This window comes from Antechinus flavipes, chromosome 3 (assembly GCF_016432865.1).
Source record: "Antechinus flavipes isolate AdamAnt ecotype Samford, QLD, Australia chromosome 3, AdamAnt_v2, whole genome shotgun sequence".
Classification (NCBI taxonomy): Eukaryota; Metazoa; Chordata; class Mammalia; order Dasyuromorphia; family Dasyuridae; genus Antechinus; species Antechinus flavipes.
This window is the reverse complement of record NC_067400.1, coordinates 515,806,408-515,827,362: the sequence shown is the minus strand read 5'-3', so window position 1 is coordinate 515,827,362 and position 20,955 is coordinate 515,806,408. Positions and strand designations below refer to the sequence as shown.

Genomic DNA, 20,955 nt, shown 5'->3' with positions numbered 1-20,955 from the left:
GGAATTCAGAATGGAGAGCTGTAGTGTTCTGGTTGGTTTTCTGGAGATCTCTGGACCTCCTTCATTTCAGCACAGTAATCACCATGAGAATAGCCAGGGATAAAGTCCGAATTCTTTATTTTCTCTTTCACAGTCTAGTTTTCTTGCCAGGAGCCTGGGCTAGCTTTCTGGAGGTCCTCCAGAATGTGTCTTGGTTTCTGTGGGGGAAGTAGGACGATCACCATGGTCTCTCTCTTGAAGTCTGTCTCAATCTGAGAGCTTGTGCTCCAGCCTCCAGCCACTGTCTTCCCCCAGTCGGTTCCAGTTCCCTTCTGAGTCTGTCTCTGGCTCAGATGGGCCTCGGTCTCAGTGGAGAAATGAAGGAGGACAGAACTGCCACTATGTGGTATGAGATAGAATGAATGAATCTGGCTGAGTTTGTCCTAGCTTATACGCTCTATTTTAATTACATCATCTAGGATGAATCTTGTAGAATAGGTGTCAATCTTGTAGAACTATATTAAGTACTAAGTTCATGTACTGAACTAGAGAACTATTAATCACCATGCTAAACTAGATAACCATTGTATTATCAATTCCACTGACTTAACACCTTGTAAGAATCCTTGTTTCAAGCACAGCGTTCTGGCCCATCACAGAGAGCATCTTATTTGAACTTTTTCAGTAACAGGGAATTCACCACCTAAAGAGGCAGCAAGTTCCAGTATGAGACAGGAACAAAGGAAATTCTACTTTATCTTTTAATTGGTTTTAATTCTGCCCTTTAGGACCAAAAAGATCATTTAAATTTTTTTCCCAAAAAATAAAAACACAGGATAGCCCATCAAAATTTTGAAAGCAATTAGCTTATCTCTCAAACTCCAAAGTCCCTCAGTTAATTCAACAGATAATGGGACAGTCTTATCTTCTGTTCTCATTCAAGTCATTCTTATGTGGAAGTGCAGTTTAAGAACATCCTTCTAAAAACATGGCACCCAGAACTGAACACAATACTCCATTGTGGTCTAGTCAGGCCAGAGCACAGAAGGACCCTCTCTGTGAACACCATGCTTCTCCCACAGCAGCCAAAGTGGAAGTCATCTTCAGCTTTTTAAGTTTAGTGATGAAAAGCCTTTCCCAAACACAGCCCCGAGTCTTGACTTAATTCAACAAAAATCTTGCTGAGTTATTACGTGTGTAAACGACTCTCCCAACATAGCACTGGGAAAGATAGAAAAATGAATAGAAGACAGCTCCTGCACTTAAAAATTTTATAATTCATAAAGAGAGAAAGAAAAAGCTCATCAGACAAATTTTCCATTCAGTCATTCAACAAACATTAAATTCAATTGTGAGCAAAGCCCTTTGTTGGACAATGCAAATGTGAGTTTCTAACATTATATGATACAGCTGCATGTAGTGGAAGAAAACCTATATTGAATCCCAGTTCTGCTATCCACCAACTGGGTGAACTCACCCAGGTCCCTTTCCTTCTCTGAAGCTCCTCTATACAAATTTAGGGTTGGCACAGTAAACAAAGTGCCAGGCCTGAAGTCAGGACGATCTGGCCTCGAACATTTAGCTGTGTGAGTGAGGCATGACATTTAATCTTGTTTGCCTCAGTTTCCTCATCTGTAAAATGAGTTGAAGAAATGGAAAAACCTCTCCAGTCTCTTTGCCAAGAAGACCCCAAATGGGATCACAAAGTTCTGGACACAATTGAAGTAACAAAACTGAAAACAACTGAGCAGCAATAGTTCCAAAAGCCAAGTTGGGGAAGGACTGAGAGATTGATAGAATATGTTTATTTATAGTGGCCAGAAAAAGTTTCACTGAGAAAACTGGACCTTAAAGGAAATGAAGGAGATTAATAATCAGAGATTGGGGGAAATGAGAAGAATCATAGATTAAAACCACACCAAACCAAACCATGCAGAATCTGAACAGGGCTTCAGAGTTCATACTATACAGACCAAGGCAGCATGTTAGAGTAGCTAAAGAACTGAACTAGGAAATCAGAGAAACTTAGATTTAAATATAATCTCTGACCACTCATGAACATAGTTAAGGCCCCCAATCCCTCTAAGCCTTTGTTCCTCATCTATAAAATGAAGAAATTGGATTATAATAGCTCTAAGGTCTCATCTAGCTCTAAGCCTATGATCCAATGGCCTGCATTCTATATTCAAGAATGCCCCCTCCACAATAGGGTATCTTACTCTTTTGGGGGTCCTAGGAACCTTTGAATGATATTCTTAAATGGATATATGTCGTTTTTATTATTCAATCATTTTAGTCATGTCTAACTCTCCCTGACCACCTTTGGGGTTTTCTTGGCAAATATACTGAAATGCTTTGCCATTTCCTTCTCTAGCCTATTTTACAGATGAGGAAACTAGGGCAAAAAAGATTAAGTGACTTGCCCAGTGGCACACAGCTAACCATTGTCTGAGACCATATTTGAACTCAGGAAGAGGAGTGAGTCCTCCTGACTTCAGGTCTGGTGTTCTAACAGTATGGCATTTAGCTACCCAAAATGAATATATGGAATTGCAATTTTGTATATGCACACACACACATGAATACATATATATGTATGTACAAATACATATATGCACATGTGTGTATATATAGCACAGTAGTATCTAGACAAACAACATGTGTGTAATTTGTATATCTGCATATGCATATATACAACACACATATGTACAGTATATGCTTATATCATTAGAATAGTATATAAACACATGTAATTTGTGTATTCATTTATTTACACACATATTTATGTATACATGTATGTACATACAATACATACATATATGCATATTCATCTATATACAGAGAGAAAAATAAATTATTTTCAAAATTAAAAAAGGAAAACACACTCTTGACTCTGAATCTATCCACAGAGTAGGAGAATGGATGATAAAGAGTAGTCCAGTTTGGTCAAACTGAACATACCAAAGTTTGAAGCCAGATAGAATCAGATTCAGAGAATCTGGGAATTGGAAGAAACCTTGAATAGGTATCTAGTATTTCCTAAAAAAAATAAGGGAAAAACCACTTCTTCCTAAGGCATTCTACCCTCAAGCTTGCCTCTTCCTCTGGAAATGAGTTTCCACACCTTCGAATCGAAAGGCTGGAAAAGATGAGCCCCCAAAATCCCCTCTATCTGAAACTTATTCTCAAATCGCAAATGCCCCAGCTGGTTCCCTAGTCTTCTGCCTCATGGACTTTAGAGTTAAGTTGAGTCAGTAGAACTGACAGAATGAAAGTTACATTCAAGGCCTTGACTGAATCAGGAGTTTGAAATTTATTCAGGAGGCAATAGGGAGCCCCTAAAGGTTAGCAGGGAAAATGACTTGATCAGTGTAAGGGAGACCACAGGATCACAGACTCAAAGCGCAAGAGATCTCTTAGTTTATCACTTATCAGGAGGAACCTGAAGGCTAGGGAAGTGACATAACTTGCCTGATGGTACATGTCAGAAGTGGAATTCTGACACCAAAGAGTAACTCTTTCCAACATGACTCAGGCAATGGTGTGGGTTGAATTAGTTGAAAAAAATGGTCTTCCCCCAATAATAATAGAAAGGACTCTTCGCCATTCCTGAAATGCTCATAGTGTGAGTGCTTTTACTCACACTGATCTTGCATACCACTCTTTCTACTTGTAGAGATCCAATCTGTCCTTCCAGGCCTTGTACCTTCTCCAGGAAGCCTTTTATGATCTTCCATCTAGATGAGCTCTCTCTTGCCCCTAAGCTAAGGAAACACTCCTTATGGAATGATGTATGTCTACCTCTCATCCTTCCTACTAGATAGGGAGCTCCCCAAGACCAAAGGGCAGTGTCTTCTCTTCAAATATGATTCTTCCCAGTTTATAATGCAGGTTTGTACACACAACGTATACAGGTCTGGCCACAGCAAGAAAGCAATATCGCTCCACACTCTTTAACCCAACTGTATCTCATTCAACATTGGACTTCAAAAGCTCTACTATCTGACCAAACTCTTGCCTTCTGTTTCCTCCAGCCCTCTTGTCTACTTCCCTGCGTTGGAAATGTTCTTGGTCTCCATCTGTCCTCCTTTCCTTCAAGGTCCAAGTCAAGTGTCACTTCTTCCTAAAGCCTTCCCTAATTCACCCCAGCTGAAAAGTGAACTCTTTCCTCTTCCAGTTTCCCATGGAATTTTAATATATTTTAAAAAACACTTTTTAAGAATTAAAAGTATCCAAAAATATAATGGGCTGCAAATTCCCCAATACTAGAATTCTTCAAGTGAAAACTAGGTGACTATTTATTAAGGATATTCAAAAGGGAATTTCTATTAAGGCCAGGCTGGACCAGATGATCTCTGATTTATTCTACCATTAAATTCCAAAAAACAGCAAGTGAGCCTGGGGGATTCCCTAGGACTGTGAACAATAGTTGCTGCTGTGATCCAAAGTATCATTTTTCTCTCTCTGATAAAACAACCCATCCATAGAGGAATCCATCCACAACCAACTCATGGTATCTCATCCTGTGGCGCTCTTCTCTCTTGCTATAAATCCAAAAGCAGGCTAGAGGCCACCTGATTTTTTTTAGCTACTAGTTCATCCATTATCTCTCTTTCTCACCCCATGGGATCAATCAATCTTCTTTTTCCATTAAGTTGTTCAATTTTTTTCAATTGTGCCTGACTCTCTGTGACCCCATTTGGGGTTTTTTGGCAAAGATACTGGAATGATTTGCCACTTCCTTCTCCAGCTCATTTTACAGTTGAGAAAACTGAGGCAAACAGGGTTAAGTGACTTGTCCAGGTCACACCGCCAGAAAGTGACAGACTAGATTTGAATTCATAGCTGCTCCCATTCTCATGTTCTCTATCTTGACTTTTATGCCACTTCTCAAATCCTAGATGATGGTAGTGATATGCTAGTTAAATCAATAAACATTTAAATTTAAATCAATAAACATTAAGTACCTACTATGTGCTCAGCATAGTAGGCAAAAGATATACATTGCTCTCAAGGAACTCACAATCTAATGAAGGAGAAAACATGGAAACAACCATGTACAAACAAGATACAGAAAGAAAAATTGATCCCAAAGAAAAGAAAGGGATGATTAAAAAAGACCCAGAAATGCTTCTTCAAGAAAAGGAGATTTTGCTGAGATTACTTATATTCCGAGTTCCTGCCTTTCTTCACATTCTCAAGATGTAGCACAATGCTAGGTCCTAGAAAGCACTTAACTTTTGACTCAGCTGCTTTTGCCTTCTATTCTTACTGTCACCATCTTAGCACACACTATTTCCAATAACTAGCTTAGGTCATTGCAATGGCCTCCAGGTTTTCCACCTTTTATACACAACTGCCAGATTAATTCTCCTGATCCACAGGCCTATGTTCATCTCCTACTCAAAAACTGCCTTAAGTCCCCCATTGGGCACAAGGTCCATTCTGCCTTCCTAGAACTCACACACGATGTGGTATGATCCTACCCTCCTCAACTCCTTTTCATGCTTTTCCCAGAATCATAGAATCTAAGACTTCAAAGGGACCCTAGAAATCACCTAGCCTAAAATACTCTTTTTATAAGTGAAAGAACAGGGTTCAAGATGATGGACATGACTTTCTCAAAATCATACAGCCAACAAATGTCAGAACTTTGATGTGAAACCAGGTCTATTAAGTTCAAGCTCAGTATTTTTTTCTTCTGCACCAAAATTGCTTCCCATCTAGGGCGTCGATGAAGATTCCTTCTTTTACAGATAAGGAAGCTTGTGGTCTCGCTTGCCAAGGTGACAAAAGGAAACTTGTGATGGCAAGCCAGCTCTCTGCTCAAAAGGCTCTCTGCTGTAATACATAGCACTAGCTCTGAGGCCAGAGGCCCTGAATGTGAATCTCTACTCTGGGTCTCTGTTTCCTCATCTACAGAACCAACAATTCTTAACTTTTTTATGTGTTATGGATCCCTGTGGAAGTTTGTTGATGCCTATGGATCCCCTTTCTCAAAAAAAAAAAAAAAAAAAAAGAAAATGTTCTGAAATAATTAAAGGAAATGCTAAATATAAGTTACAGGTTATAAAAATCAAAATGCATTTTTATCCATCCAAATTCATGTAGTCCCTAAAATCCCAAATTAAGAACTTCAGGACTAGATGATTGTATAGTCCCCTCTTGACCTAAAACCTGGTATTGTGATGCTATTGCATACCACCCTCTCTTCACTCCCCAATCAGCCACTGAGTTGCCTGTTTTTCTTGCCTCCCTAGCTAGGAAGGGCTCATCCTTGCAGCCTGATACACACTCTGGACCTTCATGATTCTACCAGCCAGAAGCTGACTTTAAGAAAGAGAGGTGGGGGAGTAAGGGGTAGAGAAGAAAAATTTGCCTATGTCACACAATTCCGCGATGTGGTGAGTCACAGAGGGAGCTCGGCTCAGCTCAGCTCAGCACTGAGCCATCCAAATGGCCCTGAGCCAGGAGGAGAAGTTAACATGCTGCAACCCTGCTTCTCTTCCAAGCTAAGGATTGTGTGTCTGGCCAGGGCACCGAGGCCGACCAACCGGCTTTTCCCCATCTCATCAATGCAAATTTGGTGGGTAAGCAATCAGAATCTAAGCTATTAAAAGCTGGAAGAAGCCTTAAAATATAGATCTGGTAGAGTGGATGGGGCTTAGATCACAGAATGTCAGAACTGAAAGGGGCTTGAGAACACAGATTGTCGGAGCCGAGAGGGGTCTTAGAATAGAGAATACAGAATGTCAGAGGCATAGAGAATTTGCAACAGACAACCTTAGGGTTATAAGAGACCTTAATGCAGAATGTTAGTGATGGAAAAAGACCACAAAAAAGGGCAGCTATATAGGATGTTAAAGCTGAAACATCTTAGAATACTATAATCCAAATTCCTTATTTGACAGATTAGAAAAATGAAGAAGTAAAAAAGGGGGGAGAGGAGCAGGAAGAGACCTGCTCAAGATCATCAAAGTTAGTAACTAGAAAATAAGGAGTGATTCTCCCAATTCCCAGTGTAAAGCTCTCTCCATCCTACTAATACTAGATAAGAGTCTCTTTTTAGACTCAATCCCAGCTAAATCCAACAGTGGTGAAGGCTCTGGCTTGAGGCCCATGGGCACTGGGTACCCCCTAGAGCCAGACTTTCCCAGGCTCACTCCACAGCTGCTGGTAGTATAGGAATAGAAAAGTCTCCTAAAGTCAAATGACTCAATGGAAAAGGAGTTTGGTCTGAGTGCTCAGATGACCCTCCAGCTCCTGAATTTCCTTTGATCTTCCTAAAAAAAAAAAAAAAAAAATCCGCCAGCAATCAAATCACCTAACCAATTCAACAAATATTTATTAAAAACTTGAACCCTGAAGGTGTCCCCAGCAAGGTCATACAAGGGGTGTAGCTAGTAGAGATTCTAAGCAGTGGAGGGAATAGTGACTTTAGTTTCTTCATCTATAAAATAAGAAGTTGGTTACTTGCAGTTCTCTGTCTTAGGACACTGTAAGTATAAATTGCCATGAAATCAGATGAGTGAGAGATGCCAGGGAGTTGAGGCGCAGAGAAAACAAAAGAGCCCTTAATCCAAACAGAGGGAAGTGAACAGAACCAGGAAAACAGTTTATAATGTAACAGAAATAATACAAAGACAAACAACATTGAAAGACTTAGAAACTCTGATCAACGAATGCAATGGCCAGCCACAATCCCAGAAGACTCATCATATGACATGCTACCCATTCCTAATAGGGACAACTAGTACAGGCTGAGATCTATTGTTTTCTGGACATGGCCAATGAGGGAATTTGTTTTGCTTATCTATACATGTTTGTAATAGTGTTTTTAATTCTGCTTTCTTTCTCAGTGGAAGGTGAGGATTTTTGTTAACTAAAAAAACAAACAAAAAAGATCCCTTAAATACATTATCTTATTTGGTCATCACAAGAAGCCTTAAAAGTAAATGATTATTTTATGATTATTGTTAATAATAATTATTATTATTATGTTTATTGAATTAAATCAGGTTCAAGGTGATTTGCCCAGTGTTATCCCTTAAACTGACCTCCTGTAGCCTATCCAGCTCACACATCTTTCTCACATACTACATTGTGACAAGCCAAAAATGGAACCCAGGCCTTCCACCCCAGTATCAAAGCTGTCACTTCCTTGTGGGTTGAGAGATAGGGAGAGAGAAAGGAGAAAACAATAACTGCAAATTTTAATCTACCTGATCCAAGAGTAGACAGGCCACCACCACCTTGCCATTGAGAATAATCTTTCAAAGCTGCTACAGACTTGTTGGTATTCCTTCTATAGTCAGATGCCACATAATCCAGTTCTAGACCACTAATAACAAGTCTTTCCATGAACAATCTTTGAGACTGGAAGTCCTTAGTGAATTTAGAACTTGGAACCTGGACCTCTATCTAGGCAGCCCCTAAAGAGTCAGTGCAGATTCAGAAATTGCTCACCAGCTTCCTACCACTCATTTCCTGTGTCCATTTACTCACTCACCTCTGCTGTTTTTCTCAAAACAGAAGCAGACTTAGGAATTATAGGATTTGGAGTCCGAAGGGGACTTATAATAGAGAAAGTCAGAGATGAAAACTACCAAAATGCCATACAGTCACAACCACCTCTTTTTGTAGTGAGGCTATAAAGAAGAAATTTGCCAATAAGATCACACATCATAAAAAGTAGACAGAGCAAGTTGTTTTACTCTAGCTGTGCAATGTATTATAAAGGTTTTATTTTTCTTTTTTTTTCCAATGAGTAGGGAACTAGGGAGAAAATAAATGTTTGATAATTGAAAAATATTAGATTAAAAAAAATAATGAATAGGACTCTTAAAAAAAAAAAAAAGCAGAACATAGACTTGAACTCACATCCTTCAACTCCAAAGTCAGTGTTTTTTCACTGCACTGTGGTGAAGTGAAAGTAGCAAGTGATCAGTGAGGAAGAGAGGGCACCGAATAGGCAGATGGGGATATGGGGAAGAAGGGACAGTGCTAAGAAGCTGGGTAGGCACAAGGCTGCCCAAACATAATCCTAGAAGTCTCTACAAAGAGAAAACTTCTGGTTAAGAGGGAAGCCTAAGCAGAAACTTTCTAAAGAAAGTTTCTTCCTTTGAAAGTGACTTCTAAAGGAAGGGGAGCTTGGCAGTTACTAGAAATGGGGGTGGCTAATAGAGAGAGGACAATGGAGAAAAGAAGAAGTAAGAATGACAAGAAGAGAAGAAAGTGGAAGGAGAAAGACAGTGAGAAGCTGAAAAGAGTAATGAATAAGGAGGGTGAATGGGATGAGAATAAGTATTTAGAAGAGAGAAGAGGGAAGAGTAAGAGGTAAGAGACAAGATGGAAGGAAGTGGAAAGAGAAAAGGCAAGGAGAAAGAAGTAGGGAAAAGAAGTGAGAGAAAAGGAAAAGAGGATAATAGGAGAGGGAGAGATAAAAAAAGAAAATAATAATAAATGGGGATGGGAAAGATGGACAGAGGAAGGAGAAAAAGGAAGAGATGGGAAGAGGTAAAAAGGGAAAAGGGAAGGATGAATGGGTGGACAAAAAAGATGAAAATAAAGAGGTCAAATAGAAAGGAAAGAGAAACGGGATAATGGAAGTGGAAGGAATAGTGTGAAGACCCTTGAAGGTCTATAGCCATCAAGTGAGAAAACAATCAACGCTTCCATATTTCTTGACCAGGATAACAAAAGAGGAAGGAAAGAATTTTAGAAATCTCCCAAGTTTTTTTCCTCTTCCCATCAGAGACTTTTTTCTGTCTATCCTCACACCCAGCTAGCCTAGTAGATTTCAATAATCACTTGCTAGGCAGTCCTTACAGCTGGTAAGCTCCCTGAGGACAAGACACAAGAGGTATTGGATCTCCTTCTCAAACAGAAAACGGCTGCTTCATCACCAAGCCCAGCTAGACTCTTCTCCTTCCCCTTCCCCATTTCCCTAAAATATGTAATGTTCAAGGTAGAAAAGATCTTAGAATATGGAATGCAAGTGCTGAAAGGTACTTTACCTCAGAACAAACATTTTTAGAGCTGGGAGAATTTCAGGATCAACTGGTCTGAGGGGTTTCTTAACCTGGGGGCCAAGACTTTGGCAGTTGAAACATATATAAGTGCATTTCAATATAAATTCAATATTTCCTATGTGATTCTACATGTTTTGTTTTATGCATTTAAAAATATGATGTTGAGAGATTCCACAGGCTTTGCAAGGTGACTAAAGAAGTCCAAGACACAAGAAAACATTTTAAAAGTCGCAATTCCATTTTATAAATGAGATAACGAGGTCAAAGGGGAAGGACTTACTTTCTATAGAAACTTTTGTTCAATAAATAAATTAATGAAGCTGTTAAACCTGTCATTAGCTCAGAGGCAAAGAACAGTTTACTGCATCAACATACACTCTTTCACGAATCCCCCTCACCCCCCCCAAAAAAATAAACATCAGCATTCCCCTCACCATGAAGTCACTGAGTCTTGGACATGCTGGAGGATAGCAGATTCCAAGCCTGACTCTGAGAAAAGGCATTTAATCTAAGGGGTAGGACACCTGAGTCCTATTCCTACATCTGTCTCTGCCTGCTAGGGGAGAAGGACCTCAGGAAGTCTGATTTTAGAGTTGAATGTGACCTTAGAGATCATTTAGCCCAATCTCCATATCCTACCTGGGAGAAACTGAGACTCAGAAAGAAATAACTTAAACAAGGTCAGACAGATAATAAGTGCAAAATTAGCATTAGTAGCCAGGTCTTTAGATTCAAAATCCATTGTTCTTCCTCTTTGGCTGGACATTGATGGAAACTAACCCCACCCCAAGCTCTGATCTCACTCTCACCCCCTAAGGAAACTCTTAGCTCAAACAGAATCAATGGTCAGTCAATCTGAAAGGGGAAAAAGCCTGGTCTGGGCCCCTCCAGGGACGCAGGGCGCCCAGCTCCCAGAAAAGGAAGTGGTTTAGTGCAAACAGCTTCGCTCAGAAGAGTAGTTCCCCAAAAGCACGGCTTCCCCTTGCCTTTCCCAGGGTGCTTCTCCCCACCCTCGAACCTGTGCACCCTAGTACTGCAACGGGCACCTGTGCGGGGCTTGGGACAGACGCATTCCAGGCCAGGTTTTCATCTGTCCCATCCAGGAGCTTATCACGATAACTGATTTATCAGTCGAGAACCCCCAAGGAATCGGCAAATGTGGGGCCCCTTCCCAGCCCCTTCCAAGGAACCTTTAAAAAGGGAGCCTCAAAACCTGAATCCGAGGTCCCATTTTGCAAGACCCCCAGAATATCCCCAGAATGCTGGGGGAAGGGAGAAGTGGCCAATCAGTCCCTCCCGGAGGAAAAGCGCAACAATCCTAGAACCCGGAGATTCTCCTAAGTCGAGGCTTCTACAAAGACCCCCGGGATAAACTGCTGGGGTGCAAGGGCGGAGGCAGTCCCACCTCCAGCACCGGAGCTCATCTAGCCCCAAGAGGGTCCCCGCAGCCGCACCAGCCCTCTCCCCTCCCCCCGGGAGGCCCCCGAGAGCTGCCCGCAGTGGGAATTACCTGGCGCAGCGAGGAGCCTGCCCCAGCATGTCCCGTCCCTTTCCCTGGCCTGGCCCAGCCAGGCTCGTATAGCGCAGCAGAAACGAAGGCAGCTCGCACGCCCCGCGCCCCAGCCTGGAGCTGGAGCACAAGGCGAGGCTAGGTAGAGGCGCCGGCCCGCAGGTCTCCCTCTGCCGCAGTCGGCGCACGCGGAGCCAGCCCACCCGGCCCGCTGCCTCCTTCTCCTAGCCCGGCCTGGACAGAGCTCGGCTTCCCCGAGCTGATGCGCGTAGCTCGCCCAGCTCCAGTCCGGCCGGGTAGGGTTACAGCGCCCAACAGGAGGAGCCGAGTCGCGGTTGGCAAAGGTGGGAGGGGGGAGGGGTGAAGCAGAAGGGGCGGAGGGAAGAGTAAACCACAGACCCAACTGGAGCCTCCTCCTTTCTCCAGCCAACGAGCTGGGGGAAGCAGTTTCTCCTCCCCGCCTCTCCCTTATTTCATCCCCGAGCCAGACTGGACAGAGGATTCAGCTGGATGAGATTTTCATCTCCACGCAAAAGCTGCCCCCAAGGGGCGTACTCCGGTCTCGCCCAGCAGCACAAAAAACATGGAAGGACTACCCTGGGACATCAATTAATCATCAACTTTCTGCCCACCCAGGAATAAAACTCGATGTTCCTAGGACGCCACTGAAAAATCGCACCCACCTCCCCACGCCCAGTAAAGGGAAGGAGAGGAAGGAGAAACCATCTCTTAATCTCTTTCTGGGTTTTAGGATCCCTTCAAAGCGCTAAAATGCCTTGATTCTAAAAGCATCTAAAGTTATTCATCTTGATATCAACACCGCCCCCCACGCCCTAACCCCCAGCACAAAGCTGAACCTAGCATGCTTGAGAGATGATGGGCGAACAAATGAATGTATGATCAATCCCTTCCCTAAAGGCGAGTGTGTGTGTGGGGGGGGGGGGGGGGGGGGGGGGGCGGAGGGTGTAGGGGAGGGGAAAGAGTTTGATGCAGCAATGGAAAAAGAGCTGTATTTTTAAATTAAAAGATTCAAATCCTAATCCTGCCTCTGAATGACCTTCAAGTCACTACACTTTGGTTCAGTTTCTTCAAATATTACCTGAAGACTTTGGAATGGATCTTCTCTATCGACTGATCCTTACAGTTCTAAATCCTTTGAACAACCCTATGAGGTGAAAATCAGGTTTTTTTGGGGGGAGGGAGTGGCCAAGAAATTAAATGCAACAAATATTTATTGACAGGAACCGGGGCTCAACCCAACCAAACAATCAAGGAGGTTGAGTGTTTATTATTTGAGATGGAGGATGGGGAAGAGAACGCTTTTAATGTTTAGCCTATGGTTACAAGTCGACAGCAAGATAATTTGAGGAAGGAAAGAGTATTACCAAGGGGAGGGGGAGGAGACAAGAGGAGGAGGAGGAAGAGCTCAGGAAAGGCTCAGCATAGAAGGGGCACCTGAACTGAACCCCGAAAGAGGCTAAGACTTCTTAAGGAAGGAAACTAAAAGACAGCTGAGGAGGGAGATAGCCTGTGAAAAGGCATGGAGATGAGATGCCAGGTCAGATTCTTATTACCTATATCCTGCCTTACTGAGCAGTTTCCAAAATGGTCTCCCTGACTCCAACCTGTCCACCATGTGCAGTTGCCAAAATAATTTCCCTAAAAAACACCTAACTCAAAAACCTTTCAGGGCTCACTGTTGCCTTCAAGAGAGAGAGGAGGGGGAAAAAATCTTCTTAAGCTGACATTGCAGGTCTTCCATGATCTAGATCTTACCTACCATTTCAGTCTTCTTTCATCCTACTCCCCTTCCAGAACCATAAAAATGGACCAATCACAGTCCCCCTCTCCTTTGATACTGCATCTTCTTCCCAGTATATTCACAAGTTATTCCTCATACCTGGAATATCCTTCTTCTCAACTCTGACACTCAGAAATCTTTTGTCTTTTTTCAAAACAACTCAGGTACTCTCTTCACTATAAAGCTTTCCCTGATCCACTTTGGTCATTTCTTCTTTCTAATTTTTTTTCTTTTGCTATACTTGTGGGTGTACTTATTGCATCCCCAAATAGATACCAAGTCTTTTGGTTGAAAGGATTATTTCATTTTCATTTTATATCTCTGTATTTTTGTGAGAATCAAATCTGACAAGTTTTAAAGCCCTATAAGCTTGTGAGGTGTTGTTACTCTACATAGTAGGTTCTTATAAATGTTTGCCTAAATTCAATTAAATTGAAGAATAAGTATGAGTCAGACTCTCGAAAGCCTTAAATTTAGGGGTAGGGAGAGGAGGCCTTTATATTACATCTCAGGAAGAAGCAATACAGAGCCACTAAGATTTTGGGGACAGAATAGGGACCTGAGCCTTAGAAAGATTCATTTGACAATTGTGTGGAAGGTGGACTGGCTAGAGTAGAAGCAAGGAGAACAATTACAAGTCTTTTTGTCAGCCTTTCTACTGTAAGGGTTCTCATACAATATAGCAACAATGAGAGGTGATGCACAAGAGAAGTAGCCACGTAAACAAAGAGAAAGGAAAAGATGCTAAGGATGTCTTGGGGAGAAATTACAGGATTTGTCAGTTGCCTGGATAAAGGGGTGGGGAACAGAGTGCCTAAGGATCCTGAAATGTGTGGAATGACTTCAAGGTCATAGTGGAAAAATGGAAATTTGGAGGGAAAAAAATGGGTTTAGGGCAGAGGCTCTTAACACCTTTTTGTTTTGTGGACCCTTTTGGCATTGTGAAGAAACCTACAGAGTTCCACCAGAATGTTTTTAAATGTATGTAATATATAGGATTTCAAAGGAAATCAATTATATTGAAATATAGTTATTAAAATTTGGGGTCAAAGCAGTCAGGGTTAAGTGACTTGCCCAGGATTATAAAGCTAGTAAGTGTCAAGTGTCTCAGGCCAGATTTGAACACTGAGGTAATATGATTCATCAAATATCATTTATATTGTTGGGAAGGAAAGAATTTTCCCTCTGCAAATCAAGCATCACATAAAGGTGGCCACTTATTATGACTCTTCATAGGGCAGGCTCAATGAGGGAAATAAAATGGCCATCCCAGATGTGACTGATCCTCAACAAGAACATCATACCAACCTGAATCTATACCTACACCCCAGATTAGTGTTTGAGACTGAATTTGAATCCAGTTCTTTCCTCATTCTTTGTCTAATGCTCTATCTGCTCTGCCATCTAGCTCATCAATTCAAGTAAAGGCTGGATCTGGACTTGTCAGGGAACTGATTGAGGGATAAATGTTCAGGTAAGAATTTATTTGGGCTGCCTCTCTGTATCTTCTATCACTTGTCCTAATCCTGCCCTCTGGGACTATATATAAACATGTACCTACCTGGTAGGTACTACCTAGTCCTACTGGAGGACTTTTCCATGACCTTCAAAACTTTCAATTTATGATGTACCATTTCTAGACCATTTTTCATCCTGGTTATTCCTCCTGGATATAGTCTAGTTTGTCAGTGTACATTTTAATGTAGCTCCTAGGCTACTGAGCAGAGTCCAGGGTTCAGGAGATAGGGTTACTTCCTCTTTCATTATTTGAAAATAATGAATAATAACAATAATAACAATAATTTGCATTTATATAGTATTTACTAAGTATTAGGCACTGTGCTAAGTGCTTTACAATTATTATCTCATAACAATTCCAGGAGTTAGGTGCTATTATTATTGCCATTTTACAAATAAGAAAACTGAGGCAAACAGAAGATAAATGACTTCCCAAGATCACACAGCTAGTCTATGTCTGAAACTGAATTTAAACTCCAATTCTTCTACTATTCCAGATGTGGTAAGACCAAGGCAGAAGAAGATGGAATATATTCCCTTTGCTTTGGATGTGATGCTTCTCTTAATGCAGTCTATCAATTTATGTGTAGTCTCCAAAGGAGAGCTCAATGGGGCAGGAGAGGTGCTTGGTTACGAGCCTTCCCATCCTTTAGCCAGACATGATCAGGCTACAACATTATGTTACCAATCATGACTACTAAATTACCTTCCCTGGATGCCTGAACACCTGAAAACAAACAAACAAACAAAAAAACCCATAGAATAAAACATGCTGTGGAATATGTATTGAGTCTGCCAGGAAGTGGACCACTCATGTATTGAGAATGAGAGATATTTCCAATGGTATCACCCAAGTGGTACATTAGCACATAACTCTGAGATACTCAAAAGAGCCAAAGAAAGCCTGCACCATGTTGAGTGGGTGAATGCTCTAATCACAGAAAAAGAGAAACCAGAATCGTGAAAGACAGGAAGGTGTCTCTGTGTGCTGGTGATTAACAATTTGTATCAGTGGAGGGAGAGCGCATGCAAATATCACAGTTCCAGGAAAGCAATCACATATTGTGGGGTTTTGCTTTTTTTTGACTGCCGTATCACATGTCTAAAATTGAACCTGTTTTAATCCCTGCTAAATTCCATCTTTATCATCATAGTTGACACTTCTACTGACCTTGATAGACACTTCCTTCCTTGAGTAAAAATGGCAGCGTGTGCTGGATTTAGAAAAGAGAGGATATGGTTTAAATTCTGGCCTTGCCACTTAACTACCATGTTACCCATGAATAAGTCACAGCACTTAAACAACTTACTTCTGATTAAGTTTCTTCATCTATAAAATGGGGGAGTGGAAATGAATGGCTACGAAGTCCTTTCCAGCTTAAAGTCTACTATCCTCTGATCCTCACAAAAATGCAGTGAGACAGGGCTAATGAACAGCAGAGAGCAGATTTAAACCCAAGTCCTCTGAATTTCTACTATACCATTCTACCCATCAGTTCATATCTATTTAAATCTTGACTCTCCCACCCAAAAGATTCAAGTCTCCTCTCAATTTTAATATTATCCCCATATTAGATACACAATAACATTGAAGGCACAGCTAACAATAGCAGATACAATAGCAAACAGTTAGCTATAGAACAGAGAAAAATTAACAAGCTAGTTCACATATTATACTTACATTTCAAGTTGCCAACCTCAAAAGCCACTGGGTCTTAGAGACCAGCATCCTTTATCTTTTATCATGATACTCCTTCCTTGCCATTATGTTACAAGCATGGTTGGGTTTTTCCCCCCAGCCCCTGCTCTTTAGAGCAGGTATAATAGAAATAGATCTGTTCAAGGATCAGAATCCCATTTCTGATGCTTATTATCAGAGTGAAGTTACATGAATCACATAACTAATAGCTCCAGGCTTGTTTCTTTCTATGTAAAATAAAGAGGTGGAAATAGAGGTCCTTCAAAGTGCCTTTTCAAAAATATATTTAGGATATTATGACTCTATGAACCAATTCAAGGGATGGCAAGGAGTGGGGAGAAAAGGAAAATCTTTATATCTTACTACTGTCTAAGGCAATTAAGTGATGAGAAGATAGAGTGCCAGGCCTGGGTTCAAAAAGACTCATCTTCCTGAGTTCAAATCTGATTTCAAACACTTACTAGCTGAACATGTCATTTAACTATGTTTGCCTCAGTTTCCTCAGTTGTAAAATGAGCTGGAAAAGGAAATAGTCAACCACTCTAGTACCTTTACCAAGAAAATCCGAAATGGGGTCATGAAGGCTGAAATGACCGAATAACAATAACTCTGTCTAGCAGCCATCAATTACTTATGAACTCCACACTTGAATTTTTGGTTGCCTGAGGGACACTTTAGGACTTGGATGTTATAGTAAGATAAACTAGATTTGGAAGTCAGAGAACGCATTCAAGTTCCAGTTTCTTGCTTTGCTGTGTGATTTTGGACAAGTCAGTTAAGAATTATAAAATGAGGAAATTGAATTATATGATCTTTAATGACTAAACCCATGATCCAAGGATCTTTACCTGGAAGTCCCATCAGCAGCTCAAGATGTCTAAATTCAAACTTATTACCTATTTCCTATCACTCCTACTTCTGGTTTCACTATTTTTTGAGGCATCATAATCATATCATAATGGCCAGAATGGTAAATTTAGAATTCAAAAGTTCAAATTCCACCTAAGACACTGTGTGATTGTAGACAAGTCACAATCTCTCCTAGCCTTACTTTCTCATCTAAAAAATTAGGGTGATTGCATTTAACATAACTACAGGATAAAAGAAACACTTAAAAGTTTACCGACCAAGACATACACATATAACTATTCTTTATGTAAATAAAAACAGATCTAAATAATTGGGAGAAATATTAATTGTTCATGAGTAGGCCAAAACAATATAAAAATATTTAAATGCTATTTAAATTAATGTATTGTTAAATACATACTAATTAAATTATCATGGATCATAGAGGTATTTTTTTAAATGCCAAGTCATCTGTAGGAATCAAAGGGCAACAACTTCCAGGAAAATGAAAAAAAGTGGAAAAGAAGGGAACCTATAAGTATATTGAAAAGTAGCAATCATCAAAATTATTTGATACTGATTAAGAAAAAGATTGATCAGTGGACCAAATTAGGAACAAAGTATACAAAAGCAAATGAACTCATATTGAATGTTTGAAAAATTCAAAGACTTGATTTTCTGAGGTTACAACAAAAACTCCTAGGAAAATTAAAAACACTCTGGCAAAAAACTAGACACAGATCAACAAATCATACCATATAGCAACATAAGATCCAAAGTGTACATGACTTAGACAAAAAACGATAACGTCATAAATTAGAGGAGCAAGAAAGAAATTACTTTTCGGATCTATGGATGGGGAAGAGTTCATGACCAAATAAAGGATAGAGAAGATCACCGAAGAAAAAACGCGAGATTTTGATTACATAAAATTAAGAAATCTTTCCACAAATAAGACCAACGCAGCTAAAATTAGAAAGTAAACAAGCAACTGAGAAAAAAAAAATCTTTGCAGCAAATTTTTCTGACAAAATAAAATATCTCATTTCCAAGATATATAAGGAATTGATTCATCTTTATAAGATTAACACCCTTTCACCTATTAATACATAAAGCAAAAAAAAAAAAAAAATGAATAGGAAATTTTCAGAGGAAGAAATATAAGCTATCCATAGCCCTATGGGAGAAAAATGCACCAAATTGTTGATAATTAGAGTACTAAAATTAAAGCAACTTTGAGGTTCTATCTCATACCCATCAAATTGGCAAAGTTGACAAAAAAGGAAAATGACAAATGCCAGAGGGGATATGAGAAAACAAGCACATTAATGTACTGTTGGTAGAACTATGAACTAGTCCAGACCATCTAGAAAGCAATTTGGGTTTGTGGCCAAAAAAGATATTAAACTGTGCTTAAGCTCTCTGAACTAACAAAATCATTAATAGGCCAATACCGTCCCCTCCAAATCACAGAAAAGTGAGAAGGATTCATATGTACAAAACTAATTATAATAGTTCTTTATATAGCAGGAAAAAATGGAACTTTCCGATCTGAAAGGATCTACTGGAACATAAGTCCCACTTAACTTGGGGTCCATGAATTAGTTTTTTACGTATTATTTTTTACATATTTTTGATAACTGTATTTCATCATAATTAGTTATCTTTGTATATTAATTTTTATGCATTTAAAAATATTATTCTGAGAGGAATTCTATAGGCGTCACCAGACAGCCTAAAGGTGTTCATGATACACTCACACAAAGTTAGAGTTCTGAGAAACAAAGATCACCTTCAAGCCATAATATGATATATAGTAGGCAAAAATATCTCCCTGTAACTTTTCCACATCACATACATAAGTAAATAACAAGGGAATTGGTGTCACTAATAACAATAGCTAACATGTATATGGTGCTAAGATTTATAAAACATTTTATGGATATTTTATCATTTGATCCTTATAACAACCTATGAGATAGGTGCTATTGTCATCTCTATCACTCAGGAGCGGGAAGAAATTAAGTGATTTGCCCAGGACCACACAGCTAAGAAGGTGTGTGAGGCAGGATTTTAATTAGGGTCTTCCTAAGATTAAATTCATCATTCTCTCTATTCTGTCATTGCTTCTAGTTTGTATCTTATAGGACCAAAGGGAACAAGTCTAATCTCTCCTCCATAACACATCTTCAGATATCTGCTTCTCCCTGCCCTTTTCCTGCTATCTCCCACAACCTTATTAAGCTATCTTTTTTCTAAACTAAATATACCCACTTGGTTACATCAATGTGAGATGCCATAATTTCCCAAGTCTTCATCATCCCAGTTTTGCTCCTCCTCTCATCATGTTCTAGCTTTTCAGTGGTCCTCCAAAAATGAAATGCCCATGGATGCCCATCAATTGGAGAATGGTTGAGTAAATTGTGGTATATGAACATTATGGAATATTATTGTTCTGTAAGGAATGACCAGCAGGATGAATACAGAAAAGACTGGCGAGACTTACATGAACTGATGCTAAGTGAAATGAGCAGAACCAGGAGATCATTATATACCTCAACAACGATACTGTTTGAGGATGTATTCTGATGGAAGTGGATCTCTTCGATAAAGAGAGCTAATTCAGTTTCAATTGATCAAGGATGGACAGAAGCAGCTACACCCAAAGAAAGAACACTGGGAGATGAATATAAACTGCTTGCATTTTTGTTTTTCTTCCCGGGCTATTTATACCTCCTAAATTCAATTCTCCCTGTGCAACAAGAAAACTGTTCGGTTCTGCACACGTATATTGTATCCAGGATATACTGTAACCTATTCAACATGTAAAGGATTGCTTGCCATCTGGGGGAGGGGGTGGAGGGAGAGAGGGGAAAAATCGGAACAGAAGTGAATGCAAGGGATAATGTTGTAAAAAATTACCCTAGCATGAGTTCTATCAATAAAAAGTTATTAAAAAAAAAATGAAATGCCCAGAACTAGACACAATATTTTAGAGATGGGATCTGACTAAGACAAACTCTATAACCTTTCTTTTTCTGGAGATTATGCCTCTCAATGTAGTCCAGGATTATCTGTTCTTCTTGGATCATCATCATACTGTTAAATCTTATATGGTCTCTCTTTCTACATGATTTCATTTGGCGATCTGATCAGCTCTCAGTTTCCAATTTAGTCATCTCTATGCAGATGACTCTCAGATCTGCTCATTCAACCCTAATATCTCTTGCTCTATAGTCTTCCTTTTCCATCTGCCTATTAGACATTTCAAACTAGATGTCCTGTAGGCATCTTAAGCCCAACAACTCTAAAATGGAACTTATTATCTTTCCCCCAACTCTCATCTCTTCCTAACTTCTCTGTTACTCTCAAGGGTACCACCATCTTCCCAGTCACCCAAGCTCATAATCTAGATGTCATCCTTAATTCCTTACCCTTCTTTTACTTTCATATGCAACCAATAGTCAAATCCTATTCATTTTGGTTTTGTAAAATCTCTTCTATACCTTCTCTTCTAGGATACTACAACCACCTGGCTACAGATCTTCATAACCTCAAAGTTGACTAC

At 40.0% G+C, this 20,955-nt stretch overlaps 1 protein-coding gene across 3 annotated transcripts in view; it reads right to left on the bottom strand.

Annotated features, from left to right (window-relative positions):
• PAK1 (p21 (RAC1) activated kinase 1) overlaps nucleotides 1-20,955 on the bottom strand; it is a 192,419-nt gene that overhangs the window by 98,083 nt on the left and 73,381 nt on the right. The window contains exon 1 of one of the 3 annotated variants that reach the window (XM_051987056.1): nucleotides 11,521-11,826. The exons of the other annotated variants lie outside the window; for them this stretch is intronic. The gene's annotated coding sequence lies outside the window, so the exon portion shown is untranslated. Of the gene's footprint in view, nucleotides 1-11,520; nucleotides 11,827-20,955 lie in introns of those variants that run through there. 3 annotated transcript variants of the gene reach the window in all.